The following is a 26,657-nucleotide window of genomic DNA, read 5'->3' as shown; positions in this document are numbered from 1 at the left end:
AGTGTAAACCATTCTAGCTGTACAGTGGAGTTACACCGGTATGTGTAGGTGCCTGCATCTACGGTTACAGCTCGTTATTCTGAAGGTTCGTTATTCCGAAGGCTCTTTAGTCCGAAGATTCGTTATTCCGAAGGTTCGTTATTCCGAAGGCTCTTTAGTCCAAAGATTCGTTATTCCGAAGGTTCGTTATTCCGAATTTCATTTTCGGATTAATGAATCTCCGGAATAACGAACCTTTGGAATAACGCCACAAATGTTCGGATTAACGAACCCTTTTTCATTTTCGGATTAACGAACCTCTAGGTATAGGGAATTTGCGTGTTTCAGATCAATGAACCTTCGGAATAACGAACCTTCGGAATAACGTACAGCATCCACATCTACAACTCGTGCACAAGTTTCCTCTGTCTCTTTTAGTATGTGTTTTTGTAATGAAGTATTAGCTTCGATACATTGTTTTTGGTCTTTGATTTGAAATTGTTGTGGGTATGATTTCAGGAGAAATTAACCAGTTGAAGACGGACTGATTTTGCTACAATTTCCCAATGACTCTAGCCCAAGTATACTCGGGACTCGTCCTCAACGGGTTATTAAAGTAGACATAGAGTGTACATTCGTGTATAGCAGTTGTGCTACAGACGATGGTGTAATATAAAGCGTTGTGAAACAATATGTTAAATTTCTATACAAATTTAATTATTGTGTTACATGTACAGTATATGGGTTTTCCCCCAAATCTGGGCTGAATGCTTAGAGAGCAATATTGTATGTTAGCCAGCATGTACTACATCCTTTAGCAACCACAAAGGTTTTGTAGGATCTGCATTTCATTAGTTATGTTATGTCAGGGGACACAAAAGATATGTTTAAAATCATTTGTTGCCTTTGGTCATGCAGAAGGTAACATGAATGTCACCCAGTAAAGATGTTACAATACCAAGTATTTGCAATCAAGCACTGATTGTTTTCAAAATGTTAAGCTCAAAGATGCCAGGAATGCTAAGCTCTTTTGCAGCTCTTCTTTATTTTTACAAATTGGAACATTTTACAACAAAATTTCAAAGATGACCTCTGAATAGAGAATGAAGGTTTCAACATGTTGCCTATTAATTACTGATGCATTTTGCTTCACATACAAAGCAATTTGTATTTTTAAAATTTTTCTTTTAAAGTCAACACATCTCCCTGTTAGCTCTAAAGGGTTAAGTAGGCCAATTTGCCATTATGTCTGATAAAACTTAAAAATGTTTTCCAATGAAGGATTGTAGAACAAGTGATTAAATCTACCTGATCCTACTAAAAAAAAAAAAAAAAAATAGGGGGGGGGGAGGAAAAATGACAACATTTGGAATCCAGTTTGCATGAAGAAGTTGCTGCTGTGTTTCTACCAAGTGTTGGGCAAGCTCTATGGCTGTCTGGGCCACCTTTGCTTTGCACACCTGAAAGGGATGGTACAGTATTGGTGGAAGTGAGGATTTGGCTTTAAACTTTTTGCGAGATACCAAGAAACCACTTATGAAATGGTACAGAGCATGCCATTCTAAGAGGAATCAAAGTTTATTTGATGAAAATCGGTCTTGGAATGGCTGAGACATCCAAAAATAAAGTAAAACAAAGCGATCGTAATAAAATGTGGGTCCCACAATTAATTAGTATCGCTCTGTTTTGGGTATCTCAGCCATTTCATAACCATTTTTTGTCAAATAAACGTTGAATTCCTCTTGGAATTACATGCTCTTTCATATTTCATAAGAGGTTCCTTATTATCTCACCCAAAAATGTTAAAAACCTGAAGTTAGGTCTCAACCAAAACTATATAAGCCCTTTAAACCATGTCACACCTTCTCCAGTGCCATAGCCTTGAGGAATAGTGTAGCCATTAAAAGACCTGATGGCTGCAAATGAGAAGGCTCTGTGATGTGCCAAGTCATGGCCAAATATCCAATGACTGTGAAGATGTTGGATACGACAAATAAGAAGAAGCTAATGAAATGTGTGTGAAATACTGCACATACTTGAATAGTTTATGTAGTCCTGAATCTTTGGAAATCTATGTCTTTTATATTTACATCAAGATTCTGTCAAAAAGAAAAAAAAAAATCATGTCCAGAAAACTATATTCAAGGGGTTAGTGATGTAATACAAGCAGATGAGGTGAAGTCAGTCATCAATATCCAGTGGAGAAGGCACTATAAAAATATCCACCATTCTGACATCATTGGTTTTCATGCATTAGTGCATTTCACTGGATGGAATGCGAACACATTCTCCTACAAACTGATTTCCCCGAATTTGCAATTGATGACCCCTTGCAGGGCAGGTAACCAGGACATCTTTAATGCCAAATTACCCCTGTCCTAATTCCCTCGCTAATTAATTGCCTCCGTTAAAATGCAGCAGACTATGTGTTTGTGTGTGTGCACTTTGGGCACTGGTATAGTATGTGAGAATGTGTTTGTGTGTTTGTTGTGTGTATGTGTGTGTGTGTGTGTGTGTGTGTACTTTCTGTTTAGAGAAGGATAGAAATAAATCGGGGAAGAAGGGTATAAATAGAATTATGCATCTAATTAGGATCAGTTCTGGTCTCCTCTGTTGTTTAATACAAGGCCATTCCAACACGGCCTTGCAAAACAAAGCAGGCCCTTCCAGGAAGGTGACGTGCGTGAATGCGCTGTGAATAGCAGTGGTAGTCACTACTATGATATCCTTCATGCTGTAGCTTTACACAACTTTGTCAAGGTCGTTGCTGCGTGCTATCACCTCCCGCCTACACTGTTTTGAAACTCATTAAAGCTTATTGGTACCGACATCCAGAGTTGTAGGTGTTTGAGAGACGGAAGAGGAAGTAATGTACTGATGTTAGATCTGAGTGCAATGTTGTTTATTCCTGTTCTCATTTTGTTGTTGTTGTTGTTGTTGTTGTTGTTTACCAGAAGAGTCTGACGTGATTATGTAACCCTCCACCCCCCTCCAATTTTCATATGTCCGCTTCCAGTAAATTGAACGTGTCCGATTAGTGGGCAGTTGACTTGAATCCTTTTGTAAATCACCACTAACCAGATACTGTATCTTGATTGGGATATCCGTCATGAGCAGAAGGATAACAATGCAAGCATTGTGTTAGAGCTTCATTAGGAATACCCCATGAATGACGTGCCTATTTTAAAGGTAATATGTGCCTTTTGCAAGCATCCATCCCCCTATGAAAACACGTTTTGGCTGAGGATAGCGATGTTATACAGTGTACTCCTGTTATAACGAACACGGTTATAACAAAATTCCGGTTGCAACGAAATGAGAAAATTTAGGCTGCAGTATTATCGGCTCTACATGTCTTTTACTGTTTATTTGTTCGGTTATAACAAAATTTCAGCATAACGAAAGAAAATTGCCAGTCGCAAGGACCTCGTTATAACCGGAGTCCACTGTACTGAAGCACTCATACCCTGACAGATGATTCAGAGTTCGGTCTAAGATATCATTCCATCACCTCAATAGATCATGCAAACTACTGTATTAGCTGTTATTTTCTAGTACATATATTTTCGCGAATGACAAGTCACAGACATTTTCCCGAGATGTTGTTTTCGCGAATTGACACCGAGGCTATTGTAAATGCGCTATTACCCTAGCAAATGCCGACATATTTGCATGTTGTTCAACTCACAGTTGAACTGTGATTCATGAAATTTGCGAAAATTAAACACTTACAAAAATACCAGCTTATATAGTACCCTCCAAGTTGACAGCAACAGCTAGTTTAAGGCATTTCCCAAATCTTCTTTAATTTCTTTCAAATGCTTTTAAGGTATCTGTTTATCACCATCAGAAAAAAAAAGGAAGAGGTCTGCTGTATGTACTTCATCCAGTGGTGTGACGGACAACTGGCCAGTGTGACATCCTGTAAAACACAATAATGTCAGTAATTGGAGCCGACGGCCTTTTTTGTGGCATGAAATGTTCGTGAGTTGCCTGTAACATTCACTGCATGTGGTGTAGACAAGAACTTTCGCGTGCATTTTAATCTTGGCTCTCGTGAAATTTGCGAAATTAAAATGCATGTGAACATTCCTTGTTTTACAGTACCCATTGCTGCTTGAAATCCTCATGATCTGTTATAGGCTACAGTATGTCCATGTGACACCCCCCCCCCCCTTCCATATTTACTTCATCATCTCTCTCCAGCCTCACATAATATTCACATGAATTTAACCATAAATGGGAATTTCCTTGTTATAAATGCAGATTCAATGAATGCAGTAATATATAGAAAAAAAAATCAATAAAGTTTAGGGGAAATCAGTTGATCTAGAGGAAGAGCAGAATATTAAAGGAAAAATATGACAGAAATTACACATATTTTTATTTTTCTTAGCAGAATAACAGAGTACTTTGCTTACCACCTTCAGAAGGCAGGGAGAATGTTATTACCCATAACACTGATATGTCACTATTAGCATGCCAAGGGAATGTGTACTTTCCATTGAATAGTGAACATGGCAGGAATCTTGTTTACACATGGTATTTTTCTACTATTTCTATTATTGTGACATCACAAATTGTTGTCTTCACTTTGGTTAATGTTGCCACGTAGATCTTAACCAAAGCTTGAAAAATGCATAACTTTTAAATGGGCAGTCTGATTTTACATCAGATTTCCCCAATCATGTGTTCTATTGATATTTTGTACTTTTCTGGATTCATATAATCCACATGCAAATTTTGGGTAAATTTCCATTAAATTACGAGTAGGCAGATTCCTGTTTCTCACCATGCATGGATGAAAATCATGAATCAGTTGTGTTGTAATCACTCACATGCTTGATTAGTTCTCCAAGATGAACGTGTTCCAGCAACTGCATAGGTTTTTGTTTTTGTTTTTTGAAATGCTTTGTTTCGTGATGTGTCAAATGAGTGAATAATGCAAAAAGTTTTTCTTGTTTGCTGTGAGGGAAAAAAAAATGCTTTTTCGCCTTGATGAGATATTTTCCTCGGTGGGGATCTTCCGTTCTGCGTTAATAATCGAGAGAAGTAATTTCAAACAAACAAAACAGGGATTTGTGTGTGTGTGTGTGTGTGTGTGTGTGTGTGTGTGAAATTACTGGGAGACAGTATAATTTAAGGTTTAACATGATTTTGTGCATCAGTACAACCACATTGGCAGACAAATTTGAAAAGATAATCAATGCTGTCACAATTTGACAAACTTTCCATTTGCTGGTCCATCCAAATGTAAAGTACTAGTACTCCTTTTATTTTGTTTTTTTGTTTTTTTTATTTTTGGGGGGATGGGGTCGAGAAATCAGCAACTATAAATTCCCTCCCATCCACAAAGTCTGAATTACTAAATCATTACTATATTCAATAGAAAAATGTCATGTGGGAGATTCTCTCTTCTTCTTGAATTCAAATATAGAAATGGGAAATTTAGCAAAGCTTTCTTTGCCAACAAATGGTGGGCGTAGCAGCCATAGTATCACCACCTTGGCTACCCATACTTTGGATGTGCTCATTGTAACCATTGGACAATATCCTGCGACTATTCAGGAAGAAAAATGTGTGAAATCTTGAAGTAATTTTTCTTTTTATGACCACTTTTAATTAGACTTTTATTGATATCTGGAATTGACAGGAGACTGGAATGGTCTTTTTTTTTTGGGGGGGGGGGGTGGAAGCTTATAGTTATTTTATTTCAAAATGAAAAGGAAAAGTATTTTTGCATAATGACTTTCAAACTTGCCTCGTCTAGACATGTTTGATAGGCGGTACATTTTTTTTTTTCTCTGTTTACTACAATTTTACGGAACTTTAGTTACAGTTTTTAAACCCACGTTGTCTGTCAAGTTTTGTCATGTTCATATAGTTGTTGTTGTTGTTGTTTGTTTAATTTATTTCCTGTACTGTTTTGTGTTGACAGTGTGTTTGTTTTTTTTTTCTACCGGAATTTGTGAACTGGCAGAGGCGAAATGCCGTGAGACCGTTATAGTTCGGAGAAAGGATTTGCGTTCGTCCGTCGGCCCCGGGAGACTTGACGTATTTTAGCTGCACGCTTTCCTTCCCGAAGGCGGAACAGGAAGCGGTGGTCAGTCAGTTACTAATTGTAGCTCTCGTGTTTTGGGCGACATGGGAGTAAAATGTGTTGTGCTCCTGGCAGCAGGAAATGGCCCGTCTGCCGACATTGCACAAAAATATGTGCTATGTAATGGATACCAACCAAATCAGATATACTTGCATGATTTCTGACCATGTTATTAATCCAAAATGCTTAACTCCTGAGGTGTGATTGAGTGAATGGTGTACGTCAATTCAAATGTGCATGTACAGTGGCGGATCCAGAGAAGTAGGTAGCATCAGAAATGTTCTTTTCGCCTCCCCTTTAGAGAATTCCTGGATCTGCCTCTGATGCAGATTTCATAATTACTCTTCAATCTTGTCTGACGTAGAAACAGTCAAATGCAAAACCAAGGAGGTATCAAAACCAAATCCATCTCTTAAGATAGAACTAGAGGAAGTAGTGTGTATTCTTAACTTGGCACAAGGCCAAAAGTGGTTGTTAGTTAAACAAAAAAATTACACTTATTGGTACTTATACTTCCGTGCATTTGTGACATTTTCAGAGTCTTCTCTTCCTTTTTTTTAAAGCAGAATATCTCTGTATTTGTTGAATTGTCATGAATTTGAGAATGACAAGAATACCTGAAAATTAATCTTAAACAGTTTTTTTCATTGCTGCCATTCTTTAATGTTTGTTGCCATCCTTTTATCTTTGTTTTGTTTTTGTTTTTAACTTTGCTGTACACTTGTTGACCCGGTACTTCTCTAGTTCCGTATGGTGACCCGTGTCTAGCTCCATTAACGCCCACTCCACATGAGTGTGTTTTTATGCACTTGCAGAACCGTGGTTAAATCATCAACTGTGTTTGTGTATTACACTGATCCACCGGTGCTCGGAAGCACTCCGGCATGGTTTTTGGGCAAATGCTAGAGCATTGTTATACTAGGATTTGAATGCTTCCAGATTTTAGCTGATCAAGAAGTTTTGGACATGATGTGTTTATGAAAAAACCGAACTGAATATTAAATTTTGAATTTGAGGTGTAGAGATATTATTTAAGGCTTATAGTTTATTGCAACATAATTTCAAATTCAGATTTTCTTTTCATATTTTTTTTTGTATGTGTGATTGTGTGTGATGGAACTTATATCTGTTTATGTATATGTATACCATGTGTCTGTTGCCATGCAACGATGAACTGATTGGATTTGGGGTCATAATTTCAAAAGTCACAAGGTCAAAATAAATGGCTGAATGTTCATGCTTGAAACAATAATTCAGGAAGCACTTGATCCAATGCTGTTACACATATTACAGAAATGTGATATGGTAGTTCTCATCTTTGATAATCATGGTGATAAAGTTTGAAGGTCACTGTCTGATGATATGACAATAATATTTGATATAAGCCCTTGCCTGGTATAGTTTGGTCAAACTTGGTAAAATCAAGAAATGCTTGACTAATATGACATCTGTAGACATCTGGGTAAAGTTGCTTTTTTGTAGTTTGTATAGTATTAAAAAAAAATCTTGTTTTTCTGGTTATAGCTCCAATCTTTTGCTGAAATGAGTATGAATAATTTATCCTGAAGTTGAGCAACTGTATATATACAAGTGGTATATATATCATTAATTCCATACAAATTTGTTTATTTATTTCATCAATTATTAATTAATTGATTAATAATTAATTGATTAATCAATTTATTCATTTATTTATTTATTTATCTATTTTATTATTTTTGTATAATGGACTGATAGTGAAGTCTGAAGGCATTGTATTATATCAGTTGTAAGGGGGGGGGGGGGTAGGTGAAGTGGCAATACATTCCAAATTGCCGTCCAAGTTGTAATAGTAATGATGTTTTAGTTTGATTGTATTTTGGTACATTTTTTATTTGAGGTCAATTTGTAGTGTAGGTTAGTTCATTGTTTGTACTTTGTTTTGATATTCATGACATTTTTGTCTGTACATATGTGAGCAGGGCCTCTTGGTGGAACATTTAAAGGGTGTGTACAGTTCTGGTCGAGTCGAGAATTTAGCTTTTAACACTTTGCGAGATATTCAGAAACCACTCTATGAGATGTCAAAGAGCATGCAATTCGAAGGTGTATCAAAAGTTTATTTGATGAAATTTGGTTTTGAAATGGCTGAAATATCCAAAAACAAAGTGGAACAAAGGGATCCTAATAAAGTTGTGGCCTGTCGCCTTTTATTACTATCACTTTTTTGGATATCTCAGCCATGTGAAAACCGATTTTCATCAAATAAACGTTGAATCCTTCTTAAAATTACATGCTCTTCATATTTCATGAGAGGTTTCTCATTATCTCACTTGGGAATGTTCAAAACATGAATTCCCACCCCAACCACTACTGTACACTCCCTTTAACAAACTGAAAGATCTACCCTACTAAAAAGAATATTGAAATGAATAAAATATGAAATAAACTGTGATCAGCCGGATAGATATGCGCCCATTTTTTTCCACCTAGAATGCTTGAATTATGGTAGCTGTGCTCTGATGATGTCAGTGATATGATGTCACATTATTTACACCTTGGGAGAGAGCACTTCTTCCCTGAATGACAGTTAGTGAGGGGTTGCTAGGCAACGGCCGAGCAGCAGATGAGAGTATCTTAGTAGCAAGCCATACAGGGGACTCTTAAAGGAAATTCCATTCTGATGATGTGAAATATTTTGGCACACACAGAACCTATCCACAGAGGAGGACATGCAGAAATGTATTACTCTTATTATTCAATGTATTACCCTTATTATTTTTCTGCAGGTTTGAAGAAAAATTTATTTTGAGAGAACAATTCAATGATGACTTTTTGTTCACAAATGGAGTTGAGAGCTGCTCAAGATCACATAGAGTTGCCAAAAATTTTAACAGTTACAACTTTTTTTTGAATGTCCAAAATTTTTCCCAAAAATTTTCGCCGATTTATACATACTTCTCTGGGTTTTGTGACACCATCCAACGCAGCATAATGCCAGGATGGACTTTCCCGTTATCAGGGAATAGTTTTTACGTCACTCTGAGAAGGATTTGAAGTATGACGTTGCAGGTGACATATACACTCACTCATTCGAGTTTCGTGTCTCAGTGATTTTTTTCATCCCTCAAATTTTATTGGGCACTTGATGGATAGCGAAGGTACATGGGTTTAGTAGCGAGCTTGATGTCTCAGCATAAATGTCTGAGAAGCGAGTGATATAAGAGAATTTCTGTCCCATTGTGGAAACCTTGTTTACATGCGATGTTGTGCAGCATAGGAGGTGTAAGTGTTTTGAATCCATCCTTACATGCTGTCTATGCCTTTAAAACATAAACACACACAAAAAAGAGAAGAAAATGGGGAGACTAAATTAAATATGAAGAGAATTTGTTCAATGATTGTTTCTATATTCTCTACTTCAATGCCAACCATGTTCAAATTGGCTCAGTGAATATAATATGATCAGATAAGCAGAACCATATGCTTCGTTGAAATCATACCAGGGCCCCGTTTTATCAAATGGATTTTAAATTACCTTACCACTCAGGCTGCCATAGACGTATGATAGAAATCAACTATATGATCAGTTATAACTCTTCATAAAACAGGACCCTGAATTGACAAGATAAGTTTTGTCAAACTTTTCACATGTTTTTATTATCAGTAGTGACATTAGTAGCGACCACATATGAAAATCACAATACTTGTATGATTGATCAAACACTTGATTTAAAGAACAATATATGAAGCCCAAATGAGTCGAATGAGTGAATGCATCAACATCAGTGAAAGTCACATGACACTGCGAGCTGTAGTAGTCTTTTCATCCAGCTATTGCTGAACTAAAACTTTAAAATTGCAACTTTCAAACTAATCGTCCGATTTTTGCTGAAGTTTTACTGATATGGTCTAGTAATATTGCTGTATTCACTCAATCCACAAGTATATTTGGGTTTCTGTTCCCTTTAAATACTAATTTCAGGTATTTAGCAGAGTTGGGAGGTAGTATCATAGACTCTTCTTACATGCTTGTGTGGTTGCCATTAATATACTATTCCAGTGAAAAGAAATAATTTAACTTAAAAATTCCACAAGGTCCTAGTCTAGTTGTGGTTTGATCGATGCAACTTTTATGAATCTGTGTGTTTGACATGTATTCTGTGATTGAGGCCTATATGTACATGGTGTGGATTATTAGTAAAATGTAAATAACTTTGTTATATTATTTTTGTAGAAGATACTGTAAAACGAGGAATGTTTACGTGCATTTTAATTTCGCGAATTTCGCGAGAGCCAAGCTTTACGAAATTAAAATGCACATGAAAGTTCTTGTCTACACTATACGCATTGAATGTTAGAGGCAACTCGCGAAAATTTCACACCATGAAAAAGGCTGTCTGCTCCAATTCGCGAAAATTTCATGTCGCGAAAATATTGTGTTTTACAGTATACATCACAACATGTTTCATTTTGTAGTGCATTTTGCTAGATGTATATATATTTTTTGATAGGTTTGTGTACATAATATGTTCATTCCCATCCATTCTTTTCTTTCATGCCATCAATTGTGTGTAGTCATATTGTGCATATTGGAGTATGGTATTGTAAAAATGCTGCGACTTCACTGTTTGCTGTGGTGGCTTTTATTCAAATAAAACTTTTCATAGTCTGATATAAAAATCCCCAACTACCAACATATCAGTAGAATATTGAAATAGCATTTGTAAAGAAGGATGTGCATTGTTCTCTTTTGTGGCGCCCATGCACAACGGAAGAATTGCAAGTCAAATACATATTGTATTAAACACAAGTTGACAGCAGGGTGTGGAAGATGATCAATGCATTTAGGAAGCAATCATGTGACTAAAATTTATTGTAAATATCATGTGACTGTATCATGGCTATCATGTGACTTGAGTGTGTCTGTTTGGGGGTGGGTGGGGGGGGGGGGGGACAATCAAGCACATTCCTGAATGCAATGAAGGGCTTGGTTGTGACAATATGGTTTGATATTCTTTGTTGCTTTTTTTTTTTTCATCTTTGGATGAAGTAACAGATTCCATAAAAGTTTTTGTGAAGAAAGGATTAAGGAGAAATTCCACTGTTGCTTTTTTTTGCAATATTTTCTACCCTCGTTTGTTTGTTTGTTTATTTGTTGTTGTTGTTGTTTTTTTTTGGGGGGGGGTGCAAAATATATAGCAGGTGTCATGAAAAATTAATTTTCTTCCCAATGGTACTAATACACGTGTCTATTGCATGAACGGTAAGAAATACTTTTTTTTCCCATCAAGAATGTGCTTTTTCACCCGTCAAAATACTGCAGTTCTGTTTACATTGTGTTATACTTTGCATGCAGAAACTATGTGGCATGAAAAATACTTTGATTTTATTGTTCCATCTTACAAGCATGGTTAATTCATCACTTGCATTATGGAAAGTTGGTTAGAGTCTCACCCCTAAAGTCATACTATGTAATTTATTGAAAAAATCTCTGAATTTATCTCATTCCTCTTTCCTTTGCTTGCCAAAGAGCTGAAAATTCCCTCCACTGTGCAGCTCCATGAAGACTCCAAAAACATGGAAAAGTTTGAGGTGCTAAACATAAATTTCAAAACAAAAAAAAATCAAAAGATTCAAAATCAAGATTTAAATGATAACCAACTCTGCACATGTTCTGAAAGTTGTTTAATACACTTAATGAATATCAGCGCTTTCAAACATACTGCAGAAATAATATTTTGTTCAATGTTGATGAACAGAAATTGACCAAGTAGTAAAAAAAAAAAAAGAAAACCCACACACACACAAAAAAGATTTTGCAAAAGAATATGATGCAATGATAACAGTTTAATCTGTCTTCAATACAAGAAATAATGAGGATCAGAAAAAGAAATCCTGCACACCACATTCCATAAGGTGCGACAGAATTTTTTATGATAATGCCTGGCTTTTTATTATTCTGTTGCTATGTAATCATTTTCATAGTGGGGTACGTAAAGGGTTGCAAACTTTGCAAATGGAAATGAAAACAAAGGGAGAACGAAAAGTGGGCAGATGGTAGACTTTGACAAACCATATGGGGGTGTGTGTTTGCCCTGAATGATGACCTGTTCTACATCACCGCAAACAATCAGAATCTCTTCTTTTTTTTTGGGGGGGGGGAGGGAACGACTCGAATCTACACTGGCTAAATGAAATCACGGGGAGTCTCACTCTTATAGAGTAATTCCCCCTTGATCGTTGATCACCGTGACCTTGAAATCATCATGTCAGAATTCCACAAACTGCAATATTTGTCAATGGTAGACTTGATTCTTTGTGCTGCCCTTCAAGCCATTTGGGGTTTTACCCGGTAATTGCAGTATTCGTCATGTGTCATGCATGCCTAGACATGCGTAACAAATCAAATGAAATATGCCATACACATATTCATGCAGTCCTAAGTACATGATTAGGAAAAATTTTTGTCAATGCAATTGGATATTCTGTACTCTTTATGTATACATTTTTGTTTCCTTTTTTTTTTGGGGGGGGGGGGAGTGGAAACTGATGGAAGGAAATTCATCCTTGTAGTTAGCCACAACCCCTGTGTTGCAAATCACTTTTGGCAACCTCCTGACCTTTTGCTAGTGTATGTTATTTTCTGATGATTCATAAGGTCCTATTTTCATGATATATCAAATGTTAATTTTACAAAAGTGCATCATTCGATTGAACTCACAGTCTTAGGGAATGTGACCTATTTTTGTAAATCTTTCTTACTTGAAATACCTATAATTGATAAGACAATTTTTTATTGAAAGTACAAGGGCAGTTGTAATGGAATACATTGTAGTTCATGACCAAGTACTCTGGACTTTGAAATTGGTATATTGATAGAACAAAAGGTTTATTTAGACTTTCTTATCATGTACTCTGCTTATGGCACTGTGTAGTCTGCATTTTAATATTGATCACAAGCAGAAAAAGACTGAAATTCACTAGAATCAAAAATTGCCAAGAATTGAAAGACTCGAGGTTTGGGGAGAGAGAGAGAGAGAAAGAGAAAGAGGGAAAGAGAATGGAAGATATGAATCCCATTTACACAACTACCAATAGTCACAATTTTTTGCACTGTGCAAAAATAGTTATTTTATGTGCATGGACATGATAATTACAGCTTTAAGTGAGATTCAAACTATGATCCATGCACTACTTAAAGTGTAACATTTCCGAAATATTTTTTTCCCCTGAATACCACTAGTCGCAATTATTTGCAGTGCAAAGTGTGTATGAATGATGCGTGTGAAAGGGTGCCTTTATTATATCCCATAATGCATGGCAAATGTTAGATACTTTGAGCCAAAGTGGGGTCAAAATGTGAGACCCCCTCTTGTGCAGTTTTACCACCCTTGACCCAGTGCGATTTGGGTTGCAATTTTTCTTCTTGAACTGATGTAATTTAGATCACTTTTTTTTTTTAATCTATGTAAGTGTGAACAAGTGTGCAAAGAACAAACAAAACAAAACAAAACCCAATTTGAGTAGTGATTTGAATCACACTTTTTCATTGTGTGCCCATAGGGTCAGTAAAATGGGTCAAGAAACATCAATACGAAGAAATTTAATAAAGGAGAAGAGTATGAGGGAAAGTGAAAGTACATAGAAGGGAGACAGGAGGAATTCTATATCAGTATTTATAATAGATGGGAAAAGTGTACCGAAAGTGAAAGTCTTTCTGTTGGAGGGCTGTGAGGCATCTTGCTGCAACACCGGCAAGTAAAATGCGAGAGGGGTTCAAGATTTGAAGATTGAGAGATTAGTGGTTGGGAGAAGTTGCAAACTGAGTTTGACAGTTGTAGGAAGTTGAGGAGATTGTCATTGGCTGTATGTGGGACTAAGGAAGAACACGGGAAATGTTGTGGGTAAAAAGCGTTAAGTGGAGGGTCTCATTCACTGTTCCACTTTATTAGGGCGGGGGTTGGCCGAGGCGGGCTTCGGAAGAGCACCCAAATGTGGCATTTTACGACCAATTCCCACCTTACCCCAACATGGATACTAAAACAGAGATTGTTGTGATGGTGATGCAAGTGTGACTTTCAGTGCAGGGGATAAAAATCTGTTAAAATTCTGACTTATTACAACTTTGTGCCTTATTCTACTGGCCTTAGGTGTTTGAAAATATGTGTATGCTGCATTTAAACCGCTTTGATTCAAGTCCCATCTGTCAGAAGAATGATGAAAGATATGTTGAAAAAATATAAAGGATGTTGATATATTTGTGTGTATTTGTTTCACAGTCATTTATTCATGCATCTACTCAATCAATTACATATTGTCAGGTGCTGACTGAGATATCTAATTGATGTTTCTTTAAAGTGATATTTCTACTTATGTATCTCTTGATATATTGTTCAATGCATTGCTGGCAGATTGTATTTCATTCTCTTCTGGGATTCGATTGGATTGGTAGTCAGTAAAGCTACGTGATTAGTTACAAATGTATGTTCAGACGGTGAGGATAAGCTAACTTTGATGATAAGTTATATGGGGCGCCAAGTGTCGCACAGTCAATTTCCTAATGAAATTGACCATGCTTCGTCAAAGAAATGATTGACTTCATAAGTAAATTGACCATGTAACACTTGGCGCCCCATAGAATTTATCCTCGAGGTTAATTATCACTGTATGAATGTTAAATTATGACCACAAGTGGAAGTGGAACATTGCAATGTATTCAAAAGTATTGTCCTCTGCTTTGGCCTTAAAGGACAAGTTCACCTTCATAAACATAAGGATTGAGAGAATGTAGCAATATCAGTAGAACACATCATTGAAAGTTTGAGGAAAATCAGACAATCCGTTCAAAAATTATGAAGTTTTTGTGCAGTCACCGCTGGATGAGAAGACTACTGCAGCGTATGATGTCACATGAGTACAACAATATAAGGAAAATATAAAGAGAATTTCGCAAAATTTCATCTTTTGAAAAAAGTACACATTCCCTTGACTGGTTACTGACATTATGTTATGGGTAATATTATTCCCCCTGCCTTTAGAAAGAGGCAAGTCAAGTGCTCTTTTATTATGCAAAAAAAATGAAAATATGTTGAATTTTCTTTACATTTTCTTTATTATACTGTTGTACGCATATGACATCACAAGCTGTGTTAGTCTCCTCATCCAGCAGTTCCAACACAAAAATTTTAACAATTCATAACTTTTGCATCGATTGTCAAATTTTCCTCAAACTTTCACTGATGTGTTCTACTAATATTGCTGCATTCTCTCAATCCTTATGTTTATGAAGGTGAACTTGTCCTTTAAGCTGAAAAGTGTTTTGATCTTGCTTACCCATAATGCACTGCAAATCAAAGCTGCCCCCTCTGATGTTGACAACCTTTGATGTTCCCAATCCACATGAATGGAAATATTTTCTTCTTTGGCGTCATAACACATTGCACCTTTGACCGAATTCAACCACTGAGAAATTGCGAAGTCATGCTCCGAGTTAATATTGTTATGAAGAAAAAAAAAATTGTTTGTAACGTTCCCTTTCCCCGAATATCGCACCTGGAGGTTGGACTCAATCAGCCAGAGAGACGAAATGGCAGTTTGTGCAAACAATGTGTTTGCATGTTACGTCTCACTGGCCGTGTATGTTTCTGTGCCCTGGATTTGCCTAATCTCCAGCAGAGATCTGGTTTGTTTGAGGGTTTTTTTTTTCCCCCTTCCTAATCTCTGCTCATCTCATATATGACTGGACTGTACAAAGGATCCTTCAATGTAATGGCAGCACATAGGCAAATTCAGAATTAGGTGTATTAATAGTATTACCTCCGGTGGTTATTTGCGTTCCTCTCAATCGTTTGTACAGTTTTGTATACTATGAGTATTGTCCCACATCCGCACCCACACAGAATAATTCATGATTATGTATGCACCTTTATATTCAATGGTCTGGTGTTCCCATTTTCTTCCAACCACCACCACCAGTGCACCACCCCACCCCACCCTGTCTCATCCTCAGATACCTGATTTGATATGTGGTTGTTTAGTCTGCATGCTAATACAATGCTAACATGAAACATTTTTTTTGTATGTTTTATTAAATCATATCACAAACATGATCAAATGATTTACAAATGATTTGTAATGATAACAAAAGAAAAGAATAAAACACAAAAAAAGGAAAAAAGGTGACAAGATGTTGAAAATAACCTCCAATATCGAGTAAGTATTACACGTGTATGAAGCCACCGATACAATGAATAGACTACTTACATAAACTTAAACAAATATATTATCACAAAAAGGGAAACTTACCTGAACATTCAGAGGTTCAGTGAACATTGCACCAAGAAACTTGCTTCAATTATTCAATGGTTTAGTATCCTATATATTTTACCAAGAAAAGGGATTTTTGTGCATTCTACCAAGAAACTTTAGTAAACATATCATGTCTCAGCATATATTCTACAAAGCAACTTGACAGAATATTTACTGGAACAGTGCATTTGCTATAGTTAGCACAAAAATAGAAGCTGGCAAATATTTTTGCATACCATATGTTCCAGTAATTAGTGTCCTGATTCCGCAGAATTAAAAACATGTGAAATTCATCCTACCAGACCGAGCGTGAAAAATTACATGTGCCAAAATATCCTCTTTTACAGTAGTTTGGCTGTCCGTAAGGCCTCCTGTGCTCTAGCTGTCAAAAGTTACATTCACACAGAAGCTAATTGTTAATGGTAGCTAATCATCTATAGACGCGGTCAGACTAGCAAAAGATCAAAAATTTTAAGATCGCGAAGTTTGGGCTATTGGTACGTGCGCAAGCAAGAGTGTGCTGTCCAGTGGCTAGTGGCTGTGACATAACAATGCACATCTGTACTTGACAATGGCCTCGCACTTCGGAGGCACCGCCCACAAACTGATCAAGAAGTTTTGCGGGAAGTTCGCACAAAGTTTGCGGTCACACTGGCAAAACTTTAAGGTCTTAAAGATCGCGATCTTAAACTTCTCGATCTTTTGCCAGTCTGACAGTGCCTAATGATTAGGTCTTGCCCCTTAGATTATGATACGCATCCACATGATACCTTTATTTCAAGATTGAATTTTCGAGCAAGAGTTTCACATGATGATTAAACCATAGAAATGCACCTTTACATACACACAGTGCCACTGATAAACATGATAATGTGCAACGATACAGTACTTAGTGTACAACATGCTCTGGAGGTTGACCTGGAATCATCGACTAACGCAAAGATCACTAACTTTTGAGACCATCTACACAGGGCTAAACTACAAGCTAATCACCAGAGTTTAAAACTTTGAGCTAATCTTTAACCCGTTGAGGACGAGTCCCAAGTATGCTTGGGCAGGTGTCTATGGGAAATGCATGTTGTAGCAAAAGCAGTCCATCCTCAATGGGTTAAGCTTAGGAAGGTTGTGTGAACCTGACTTATGTTTGTACATGAATTTCATCGATTACCTCATCCCTCTAGCTCCCTTTTTGCTCTTTCAATTTACTCCAAGGACGCTTCATCACCCCCAAAGCCCCATCTTCATCACCTCCTTGCCAATTTCCCTCCAATTTCCCCTCCACTTCCCCCTCCCAATCCCCATTGTATTCCATGTTTCCATCTCCCCGCATTCAGGGTTCGACTCCACCTTTTGTGACTTTTATCATCTGACCTTCTTCGTTTCATCTTCCCCTAGTCCGTTGCAGTGTCCCCATCTTCAAAACACGCTACATTTTTTTGTTTGTCTCCCCTATGTATCCACATTTTTACACCGATGTGTCGGTACTTCTCTCCATTCCATAAACTTGTTCCTCCCTAAATTGACTACTTTCCGTTTCTCATCCCATTTGACACATTAGTTAGGTTCACACGCTGTTCCTGAACTTTAAGTTTAGGTCAAAAACTTACAGGGTGTGTACAGTTCTGGTCGAGGTGAGGATTTAGCTTTTAATGTTTTGCGAGATATTCAGAAACCACTCTACAAGATGTCAAAGAGCATGCAATTCTAAGGGGTATCAAAAGTTTATTTGATGAAAATCGGTTTTAAAATGGCTGAGATATCCAAAAACAAGGTGAAACAAAGAGATCCTAATAAAAGGCGTGGCCTGTCGCCTTTTGTTATTATCACTTTTTTTGGATATCTCAGCCATTTGAAAACCAATTTTCATCAAATAAATGTTGATTCCTCCTTAGAATTACATGCTCTTTCATATTTCATAAGAGGTTTCTCATTATCTCACTTATGAATGTTCAAAACATGAATCCCCACCTCAACCAGTACTGTACAGTCCCTTTAACTCTCAATGATTAGCTTGTAGTTTAGCACCATGTGGACGCACTTGAAAGTAAGCAATCTTAAAGTTTAGTCAATGATTAGAACCACAAGACATCTTGGGGTTTACGCTCTCTCCACAAGGGGTGGGGGGAGTCCCCACTCATAGTTTCACTCCGTGTGGATACAATAATCAACGAGCTTGTGAGTTAGCGTGAACCTCGCTTCCCATTCACATCCAGGGCCCCGTTGCAAGAAAGTTGCAATCAATTGCAAATAATTGCTAATTTTGAAACAACCATTCTGATTGGCTCAGGGTCTGCCCTATTAAGAAGACATGCATGCAACAATGATTTTGATTGGCCAGTGACAATCAGTTGTAAGTTGCGTTTAAACGCAAAGTTTCTAGCAACGGGGCCCAGGTCAACCTCCAGCTGCGCTTTTTTTTTGTATGGGCATAAGGTCATCAAGCAAAGACTCTGCACTTCTGGTGTAATCATCAAGTGGGATTCGCTCATAAGTTGTAACTTAGGTGCACGTGTGAACCCGTGTCGTGGATTCATGAGTGGAGCTAATCATCGACAGTTAAGTTTTTGACCTAAACTTCAAGTTTGGCAACTGCGTGTGAACGTAACTAATGTGGCAAGACGTTGGAGAGATCTTTTCACTTTCATTTTTTATACAATTTGCTCTAATTGACCTTGATGTGTGTGACTTGCCATGACAAATGTATAATGCTGATAATGTAGTACTTAGACAAGAACACTTCAAAGAGAGGTGATTTATCAAAAAAGTACACATTGATAACTATTCAAAGAATTGGCAAGTATATCATAATAACCTTTGTCCCAATTCTAAAGTCTTATACGGATAGGAATGTTTCATTTTTGAAAGCATGTTGCTTGTACATGTATTGTGAATTTATGTATTGTGTTTTGCTTTCAGCTGAAAGAAACCTTTAACCCTTGTCTCAGAGCTGCTTTTCTCTGAATTGAATTTTTCTTGCGGTCTGCATTGTTATCATGTTATAGAAATGTTGTTCAAGTTATAGTTGGGCAAAGTGATTTATCAGATAAAAGCGCCAAGTATGGAGAATTAGACAATACCAAAGGTGCAAAATTAAGCCTGAATCAGACTGTTGTATTGACTGGTCAGATATGGTGTCATCTGTTGTGCATTAGCAATCTTCATATGTGACCCGCTACAACAAAAGGATCCTAAAGTCGCTGACGACTGAGCCGAGAAAATCGAGTTTGAAGTCACATCATCAAAATTGGTCAAAAGAATCGGATTTCTGTTTTTGGCATAATTCTGTAGTCTAATGTTTTGTATATCATCTGCAGAAATTTTGAAGCTAAATGATCAAAGGAAATACAAGAAATCAGCGTTTTTCTGAGCCATGATTTTCCGACTTTCAACGTAACAGAAACATGTTCGAAGATTTTGACATAGCGCCGCAGGTATACTCCGCCCCTAGCAATGAGGGAGTGATCTTACTGGTCAGTGCGTGGCATCCTGATTACTGATTGGTCGTGCGTAGACCGCTGGCGCTAAGCTTGAATGAACATCGCAGAGGTCAAAGTGGTGAAAAGTGTCTCGCCTCCCATTGATCATGATAACGTCGGAAGGAAAACTTTAAAGGCGTTTCTCTCGAAACTTTGATTCCCTCAACCACTTGACATGCGCTAATAAAATCATCGATATCTCCGCAACCGAGTACTTTTATGATGTGTGTTATATATGATATTAAAGTAGCATAGTAAGGGAATAATGTCATGCTATTTTCAGAAAATTGTCCTCCCCCGACTTTCGGATCCTTTTGTTGTAGCGGGTCACATATTATTTTCTCCCTGTCCTGGTCCTTGTTGTGTCATGACCAGCTTGCATTAAGCTTCATTGTAACAACACAGAGAAGCTTGAACAAGTTTGCTGCCCATTCGCTAGCCGAAGGCTCACGGAAAGCTTGTGGCTCGTAGCTTTAGAGCTTGCAGTGAGTGGTGCATGCTCGTTTCTGATTGGCTGATAACGCATCTCATTTTATGCGATTGGAACAGCACAGGCTGGTTTCCTAGGCTTGCAATAGATGAGCTTGACCTGTGGGTTTGCAGATAAACGTGGGCATATCTCCATGAGGGAATCCTTCCCATAGCACACATCAATCAGCAAAATATGTCCCTTCTGCCCCATTTACACACCAAAGATTTCTTCTTGCTGTCTTCCGGTTCCCAGCTGCCTTTGTAGATATACCTGTCCATACCCCAATAACCCAGTTTATACTTGAAAGAAAATCTTGTCTTGCACCTACTGTGAAAGAAAACCTTGCCCACACACCAAATTTTTCTTCTTTGCTTTTTTCAAGACCCTAGTTGCTTTTCTACATTGTATCTGCAATTCACACACGAAAGAAAACCATAGATGGACTTCGCCAAGGTAGTTAGTTGTAAGTATTTAGTCCTTGTATCATGCAAATTGTGACTGCTAAGAAATGTGTATGACATATATCGTGCCGTGCTGAGGTGCGCATGTGCAGAATATGGCTATTTTGCATTGTTTAACACCAGGACATTTTTTACGCTCATTTTCACTGTGAAAGAAACAAGCTGTAACTTCTCAATGAATATTCCTGGTCTGAAAATGCCCAGATTAGACAGATAAATGCAAAAGATTCTCACAGATGCACCAGTGCTCAGTTACCCCCTTCATACTGGAATATAATTTCTTGGAAAATGTCCAATTCAGCATTCGCTGTATGTCAAAGATGGTCAAATGAGGGTTCTTAAAGAAAAAGTTGTGATTTGAACCTAGATTCAACTCATAGTAAAAGTGTGGACAATTTTTTGTTTCCTTCTAAAACTAAAACAGGTTCACATAACTTGGTTCAAAGACCTTTGTTATGGCACCATGTTTGAATTACGATGAGTTTGCTTGTGTGAATGGCCTTTCTTGGTCCACCTCCTTCCCTTCACTACCCCTTTTATTCCCACTTTCCCATGACCCTAATCCCCAAATGTTCCACAACCCCACTTGCCCCCATCTCACCCTCCCCTGATGCACCCTTCTCCTTCCCTTCGCCATCATCACCTCCTCCCTCAACACCTCCCCTCCTCCTCCTCCTCCCCGCTCTTCAAGCAAACTTGAAAGTCACCGCAAGTGAAGGTCTCGCAGCGACTCGCAACTGCGGTTCGCGTGTCCGGCGTCCTCTGGGTTAACGGGGGCTGGCACACCTGCCCGCGCCAACCACCGTGACTCGGTAAGACGCGCTCCTTCCTGCCCGCGCAGGTGCGCAAATTTGCCTAATTCTCCCCCGATTAGACACAAAGCGCTCTCCTGTAACGATTGTCTCGGAGGCGATGTCACAAACCTTTCACCACCCTCGACATTCCTGCCAATCTGAAGAGCTACGGGGCAGGTTTACCCCATTCTATCCCCCCCCCCCCTTTCCCCCAATTTCATCGACATGGCATCGATCTATCAGCAGGTCGTCATGTTTTTGTGCTACATCACCATTCAAAGACTGCCCAAGAATTTTGCGGGGGTGGATGGGGGAGTTAAATCTGATTATACTCTCTCATTTCATATCAACAAATGCTATAGATGTGATAGGAGGAATGCACAGATGTGTGAAATTATTACATTGTAGTTTTCAACCTCTTGAAAGTTCAATTCCACCCACATCATGCCAAAATTAACTCTTATAGATGTGGTAAAAATCAAACCATCAGAATGGTAGGAGTTTTATCAAAATTGGGCTTGCAGTAAGAAAGCCATGGAATTTAGGAGTTATACATATTTTCACTGAGTAGTGCAATTGGCTGCAACTAGTGTACGTAGTATTGCAATAGGCTGGTCTGAAATGCCGTCAACTCATAACTCCCCCATTGCATTGCACACAAAAATGATATTAAAGAGAACCATGTCTTTTGTAAACCGCAAAGTAACTCCAGACTTCCCCTCCCCCAACCCCCCTCCCCCCCCCAAAAAAAAAAAAAAAATAATAATGCCATCAGTATCTATTATTTATTCATATATATATTTCCTGCATAATTGTGACAAAAGAAAATGAGACATTTAAAGAATTCAAATTGTTCACTTTATTCTTTGTAAAACAAGGAAAGTCAGCATTGGCATGGAACTCAGTGGGATATTCATTGTTAAATCATGACATTATCTAATTTGCATATTCCTGTGACTACCGATACCACTGCGTCTGAAATTTTTCGAAACTTCTAAATCCTGTAAATTCTTTCCCTCTCATTCTAAGTCTGATTTTGATATTTAACATCCATCATTCTGTTCATCTCATTACGTTGTACAGTAAAACCTCATTATAAAGAGGTTGGATATAAGAAAAAAACTCTTATAACAAGGTGATGTTGCAAGTCCCAACTCTTTATATTTCTTTGTTTTCCCACCCTGAAATTGTGAGAAACCTGACATAGCAAGGTAATTGTCATGGTTTTTAGGTCCCCGTTATGACAAGATTCTCCTGTATTTATCCAAGCCAACTTTGAACATGATGTGGAGTGGCACTGGAACTTGAAGTTCGCCGTGTGTGCGTCATACAGCGGCGTGGATTGTTAAATAACCCCAGTGAATGATGAATAAGGCGCTCGGTTTTCAGCACGGAGTGTGATGTGATTTGACAAACGTTTGCAAAAGTGCAAACTCAGCAGAATTAGTGAACGCCTTCTTTGTGCCTCTCGAATTAGGAGAAAATTATGACACACTAATGCTGCTACTAGGTTTTTGGTAGGCATAATTTACTTGAAACTCTGTGTGTGTGTGTGTGTGTGTGTGTGTGTGTGTGTGTGTGTCTGTCTGTCTGTCTGTCTGTCTGTCAGTCTGAATGTCTGTCGGTGAATGTGTATGTCTGTGAGCTGCAACTTAGAAGCTATAAAGATAGTGTTGTCCTTAGGCTGAATGTTCATTGTTTTTCTTGTCAACAATTCATTAGTTTTTAAAGAAAACTTAAAGAATACTCAGTAAGAGGGAAAATATTCGATAGGATATGCAGGGCAGAGAAAATACAAGTACCTTGACATGTTTTTGAAAACAATCTCATAAACATTCTGATATGACATTCACATTGTATTTTTCATAATAGCAAAAATTGGTTGTGTTTAAATACCAATCCAGGTACGAAGTAGTGCACTGTGGATAAATTACAATGCACATGTATATGTTCTCGTGTGTGTGTGTGTGTGTGTGTGTGTGTGATTAATCTGTTGATATTACTGCAAAACAGTCTTTCTATTGGCTGATACTATTAAAGTAATCCAGCAGCAGAGCTGTTTATTTGGTTCGTATTGACTGTGCCAGGTTTTGATATGATGAATGAACACATGATGCAGCATAGTACATGTTGTTTACGGTATTTAACACATTGTGTTAAGAGTTCCTGTAATGAGTGACATGTAATAGATAATAGGGAACATTCAGTGCTGTTAACCCTTTGAATACTGGATGTGGCAATTGGCATAGTATTGTACACACCGTCCAAAGTTCCTGGCACAGTAAGGGTTAGTGCTATCATGACGCTAAAGAGAAGTCATCATTTGATTCCCTGCCTGTTAGAAATACTGCATTTGTTTGCCACTCAAAACACTTTTATCGTACATGTTTGGGCAAACCAAGAGATTTTTATTCCACACTGCTATTCTTTTTAATAGTGAGATAAATACTAAGTAGCCATGTTTGAATACATCATTCTAATGACAATCCATCAAAAAGTTTTTCTCTCTTTCTCTGTTTTCCAGATTTGATGCTTTGGCAAATCTCCAGGCGTTTCATGCAACACTCAAAGCTGCTCAAAGGTAAGGGTAGCTTGATACCCAGTGAATTTATACCCAATATATTTGACCCTTCCCCCCCCCCCCCCAAAAAAAAAAAAAAAAGAAAAGAAAAAAAGTCAAAATTAAAATTAAAATTAAAAAAATTAAAAATACTCCCCAAATTTCTGTTAAACCAGAATTTTTCATGGACATAAAACTTTCACAAATTTTTGTGAGGAGCCAAGATTTGTGAAAGTAAAATGCACACAACATTTTTGTCTACACAGTGCACTGAATGCCAGTACAATGCGGTCCACTGTCATGGTTGGCAATTTGCAAAAATATAATGCCGGGAAAAAGACCGTTGGCTCCAGTATGCGAAAATTTCATGCCTCAAATGCTTCTGGCTTTACAGTATCTTCAAACTTACCTTCAGGTTGCAGGCGGCTCTTCAGCACCTCTGCATGAACCATGATACATAGATTTAAATATCATAGATTGATATCGTATATTAGTGGTACAAAGATGAAAGCATCTGTAGGAAATCTTTCTGCGTGAAGTCAGTCTGAGCATGTACAATTATCAGCTTTGCTCATTCCTTGATCTTCTTATTTTATGAATACTTTTTAATAGGATAAACCACATCATACTTTCAGAATGTCACAGTGTGCCTATAAACTACAAGAAATTGTGATTTTTCATTCCAACTCATCGCGAAGACTGTAAGTTTTGATCTTATCCAGGAATTTAAGAATGATCTGAGATTAATGCGGTGTGCTCCTCTAAGCCAAATCCTGCCAGCATCATTCGCTGGAGGCAAGTAGCTGCCAAAAATCGCAGACGAGATAGTGTTTTTGGGTGTTCTTGCCGTCGGCAAGAGTACGTCATAACATCCCCTCTGCAGAATGCGCTCCCGCGACACGTCGCCATTGTCATCCTCGTAACGTCGGGGGTGCCTCGTCATTCGCACCGATTTAGCAAATTTTTCTCCGCTGTCTCTCTTCTTTCCTGGGACATATTCCTTTCATCCTCTGTCCCCCTCCCCCCCTTCAAATCACTACAGTCAGGGGATTGAAGGTACAGTGTAGAGATAGTCTTGTTCTTGCAGCCCCTCATCACATCTCACTACCTCGCTGCATGCGGCATCGTACCATCGCAATATCAACTAATCTTGCTCTTCAGAATTAGACTAGAGATGTCTGCGATCTGATATCCTACACAATACATTCTTCATCTTGTGAGTGAGCACTGTGCTCTAAAGAACGTTTTTTGAAAATCTTGAATCCTTTTCAGTATTCCGAAAAAAATCTATAAATGTTCTGGAAATTGAGATGTTACACACTGCGTGTCAAATCACATCATCATAATTAAAGATCCCAGACAAAGAAATACATAATGAAAACACATACATAGAAACTAAATCGCACTTTCGAGTGTGTGGCCTCCGATGGCATAGTAGTGCACAAATGTAGCAGGGGTAGTTCAGTAGAGGTTGTCTGTGTTAAGACTGGACTGGTACTGGAGATTAAAAAGTAGCAAACAGTCTTAAGTCTTTCAGACCAGCAACCAGGTGAGGGTGTTAATGTAACTTTGAGCTGAGTCAAGCCGCCTGGGCTGAGGGGCTCTCAAGCGAGCCCACGTGCGTTAGCCGCTTTTCTTGCTTAGTAACGGTACGCAGGAAGCGCGGCAATTGCCAGCGGATACCGAATTGATGTCCTCACACGGCACGATCATTTCCCAGTCTCATTAGCGTGGCTTTCCTTCGGAGCCGCAGGAGTGCATAACGCTCGGCCCAGTGTTCCTTTCTTGCCTCGATGCAGAACGTGCGCCATGCCCCTCTCGAGTAGAATAGTCTGTTTTAGACCCCTCCTACCCCTTCCCTCCCCCTCCCTTCCCTTTACCTTCCCCCTCCCCCTCCCCCTCCCCCCATGGATTTCAACTCGCCCCTGACTTCTTGTGTCGTCATCCCGTGAATCTGCAAGTTTGACGTTGTTTTATCGCTGCAGTCATGTCGTGCGCGGCCTCCCCCGAGGGACCGCGGTCATTCCGCAACGCAATTCGCGGCCTGCATTTCAGAAATAATGAGGCAGCTGGTTTTCTCTCTTTTTTTCCCCCCTCTTCCCTTCTTCGCTCTGTGCTGCATGGCGACGTGGTCGTGTGTAAAGATGGCAGTGCGCGACTGTTGTCTCTTGCCGTCATACAGGTACACACCCACCAGGTGGGACACATTTGTCCCCTTTTCAAGGTCCTGCATTTTCGGGGGTCAGTCATCAGTCCCATGCATCTGTACACCTTAATTTACTACCCCTTGCGTGACGCCGCCGGGGGAGAGGATTTTTTTGCCTACCTCAGCAGTTTTTGCTTCTCATCACTATCTCTCGCCCCCTTTTTCTCTCTCTCTCTCTCGTCGAGTCATAAACCTGGCACGGCTCGGCGTCTTTACGCTTCAACCCCCGAAGCTCTGCTTTCCGGGCATTTGCATGCGATAGGAGACCATCGGGCATTAGTGCTGACAACTCATTTAAGATGAACGAAGTGAAAAAAAA

General features: G+C 38.5%; 1 long non-coding RNA gene across 1 annotated transcript in view; it reads left to right on the top strand.

The window, feature by feature from the left end:
- Nucleotides 1-24,617, top strand: part of LOC140236733 (uncharacterized) — a 69,055-nt gene extending 44,438 nt beyond the window's left edge. The window contains exon 3 of the long non-coding RNA XR_011901790.1: nt 24,097-24,617. This is a non-coding gene — a long non-coding RNA (uncharacterized lncRNA). The remainder of the gene's footprint in view (nt 1-24,096) is intronic.
- The last annotated feature ends 2,040 nt before the right edge of the window (nt 24,618-26,657 follow it).

This window comes from Diadema setosum, chromosome 13 (assembly GCF_964275005.1).
Source record: "Diadema setosum chromosome 13, eeDiaSeto1, whole genome shotgun sequence".
Taxonomy (NCBI): Eukaryota; Metazoa; Echinodermata; class Echinoidea; order Diadematoida; family Diadematidae; genus Diadema; species Diadema setosum.
Note: the sequence above shows the minus strand (reverse complement) of the source record. Positions and strands in the feature narration are given on the sequence as shown.